The sequence below is a fragment of the Haemaphysalis longicornis genome, unplaced genomic scaffold (assembly GCF_048455015.1).
Source record: "Haemaphysalis longicornis isolate Haplotype H1 unplaced genomic scaffold, Haemaphysalis longicornis Haplotype H1 scaffold_1, whole genome shotgun sequence".
Taxonomy (NCBI): domain Eukaryota; kingdom Metazoa; phylum Arthropoda; class Arachnida; order Ixodida; family Ixodidae; genus Haemaphysalis; species Haemaphysalis longicornis.
Window position 1 is genome coordinate 235,053,136 of NW_027526203.1, and position 3,528 is coordinate 235,056,663.

A 3,528-nucleotide genomic window follows, 5' to 3' on the forward strand; every position below is an offset into this window, starting at 1 on the left:
CCTAAAAACCTTAGCTGACTACGTACGTCGATCCATTCCTCTCATTCTGGGAATATACGCGAAAACGACGACACGTGGAAGAGAACACAGGACGGCTCGCTACTAGCAACTTGTCTACGTGTCGTCGTTTCCGCGCTGATTCCCAGGATGTATCACAAACTCTCCCAATTTTCAGTTGTGTTAAAACATTGCTCTCATCCTCATCTCAAAAAATATTTTACTCTGAGCTTCTCGAACTTCAAACGACGCCCAGCCCATATCTCCCTGCACTATATCGTTAGTTGTTTTTCCATGCGCTCCTAAGGCCATACGGCCTACCGTTTTCTGGTTGATTGATTGATTGTAGGGTTTAACGCGCCGACGCAACGCAGGCGATGAGGCGCGCCGTAGTGGAGGGCTCCGGATTAATTTTGACCACCTGGGGATCTTTAACGTGCGCCGAAATCTCGTACACACGGGCGTTTTTGATTTTCGCCTCCATCAGAAAAGCGGCCGCCGCGGCCGAGAATCGAACCCGCGACCTCGTGCTCAGCAGCGCAACGCCTTAGCCACTGAGCCACCGCGGCGGGTCGTTTTCTGGTTCACTTCAAGGGCTGCTAGAGCGTCTGATTTTAAGCATAGTACTGCATTCGAAAATGTGAGACCCGGAACCATTACTACTTTCCACATTTCTCTCACTAATTCATATTTTTTATACCCCCAGAGAGCTCTATGCTTCATTATAGCTGCGTTTCGCTTTTCCTTACCCTTAAGGTGAGGCCAAGTTAAAATTGCAAATTTTGTTCAAATGTTATTTTTTTTGTTTTCTCCTTTGTTCGATGGGGAATTTATTGGACATCATTTTCCTGAAAAACTTTTCTTCCTGAACAGTTTTTTTTCAAAAGATACATACAAAATTGTAAACCCACTAGGAGTCTACGAAACTGAAACTGCCAGTTTTGTGAGCAACGCAAAATTTCCCTGGTTTGGAGTTCTTAGCTTGTTATTTAACAATCGTATCACGTACAAAAATGTAATAATACCCAAATAGTCTTTTCAACGCTTTATTTATCCAATTAAGTCAAACTTCTCACCAGGCAGGTGCGAGATGTTTCGCACGTGTTGTTTACGTTCTGGAGCCTTTGTGCGCGCGTCAAAGGAGCTTCGGATTGTTTGTTGGTGTGCTTACTCTCTCTCGCTTACTTTTTCTTACTGGCAGCCAAAGTACGGGGATGTTTAGAGTGTAAAGGCTCACGAAACGAAAAACCAAATACCAAAAACGAATGATCAGCCGCGCATCGCGAAGGCATCCCGTCAGAGCACTGATACTGCAAAGCAAGCTAGAAAAAAAAAAAGCGAGGCGCCACACGAGCGAAATCAGACGCGAACAACACCCAACAATGAAGTAGTTACATATGTGGGGAATTTTAGCTCTCCTGATCATCTTATGTAGGTGCTGCTCTTGCTTGAAATTTTTTTGTTGATTTTTCCAGAACCTAATTTTTGGCGATTTCTCCAAGCGCGAACATTCATAACTTTTTTCCTAATAAAGATTTTCTAGTTAAACTTGGCACAATTCTTCCTCACATTATTGGGTGTGCAATGAACCTCAAGAAATAAAATCGAGCCACAAGTTTTGATATGGCCACTTTTTACACCAAGGCACACCCAATTGAAACGTTCAGTTCTTGGTTATTGCATCACTATGCTTCGATGATTCATTCGATCTCATTACTTTTGGTTCATTGCACAGGCGAAAGCCTCCCCTATACCACTACCAAAAATTGTGTTTTTGCATAGCACTAAATTAGAGTTATGAGTGTTGGCGGGAGACCTACATTTAATACAAATTTCAAAAAAAAAAAATATAAACAAAAATAGATCATACTTTAAAAGGCTCCCATGGGCGTGAAAAAAAGTGTGCTTTATGATGTAGGCCAAAAATCTGCTATGTTTATCTTTTTTTTAAATTTCCCCAGCACTTGGCCTCACACCTTAAGTTGCTCCTCGTGAGTTCTTAAATAGTTATCCCCTTCATGTCAGTCACAATTGTTTTCTGGGTTTACTACTACAAGCCGGTTTTCCTGACATCGATCTATCACTAGAGAGCCGTTGTGATATGTGCATCCATCCAAATCTTCTATGTGGGCATTCATATCTCCAAAAAAGATTATTTCACCCGAACCTTCGAACTCGTTTACATCTCTTCTCAAACAGTTTACCATTTCCTCATTTTCATCCCTAGCTATGCTTCCGGTTCACAGATACACAACTCCTAACCATGTATTTTTCTTCACTATGGTGCCTCTAACCCATAGATGCTCTTTACACCTTTCATGCCCTCTCTGCCAGTTGGTTCCTTGTTTAATAAGAATGCCAACGCCTCCCCCTCTCTTCATTCCTGTGGTCCTGTTGCAATCTCCCGGAAATAATTGCCTATGACAGGTGGGGCTTCTAGGTCTCGGCTAAAGCGTACACGTTTATTTCTTCCCGTGCAAGTTGGTTTTGAATTTCCACCCACTTATCAGGCTTTCTGCCTCCCTGCATATTTATGTGGCTGATTAAATATTTATTGTATTTGTTTTTACCTTTCGCTTTCCGCTTACGGGGTCTATTTTTGTCTGTTACAAAATTGTTCGGTCTATTGTTTCCACTTAAAGCGCCTCTGTCTACGTTCTCAACTATGTCTATAGTTCTTCGGTTAGCTCTGGGCCTGGCTGCCTCCCAGCGTTGAGTGTGCATACGTCCCTCGCTTCCCCTTTGTCGCCTAGTTTGCCTTCCTTAGCTTCGCGGGGCCCCCTAAAGAAGCCACCGCTCTCCCACCTAAGCGCCACCCTACCTTGTTTCTTAGCCTGGGCTAAGCCCGTTTCTTAGCCCGTCCCACTGAAAAGCTTGCTTACGCCCAATGCTGCCCGCTACCCTGTTTGCGTCTATCACTTCATGCTCAAGTTCCCTGCCGCGCCTCACGATTTCACTGTTAACACTGAGTACTGCCCGTTCTGTGTGCACGCCCTGCTTTGTCATATCCGGCACGGTGCTAATTGCAATCAGCACATTTGGGGCTGTCGCCCGCAGATATCGTTTACCCCCTCGCTATCTCCTGGCCAAGTTTTCTCTCCTCCCCCTTGCGAACGTCATGAAGCCCCACTATAGTGCCTAGTATATTCTAGGCACTATAGCCCCACGGCAATCATCACAAGGTTTCTAGCTTTACTGGACAAGCCCAGCTGCCCCTTCTCTCGAGTAATCACCGTCTGCATCGTTTGACCGGGGAAACACCCCACCTTCACACGTTTATCCCCCTATACCCTTTTCACTATGACAGCGCTGCTCCTCTTCATGTCAGAATCTCCCGCAACGATTACCGCGCTATCTGCCACGTGCTTCTCTTTACTAGTACCCTGCTTACCGACTGGTTTTGCTGGCCAATCTTGCAGCGCGTGGGAGTAGCTGTTGCCTTTCGCATGTTCCTCCCCGAGTGTCACCTCGGTGCATGCCTCCGCTCCGCTGCGTGGGTCGAGGTGTTCGTCATTTTTTTTGGTGAAATGA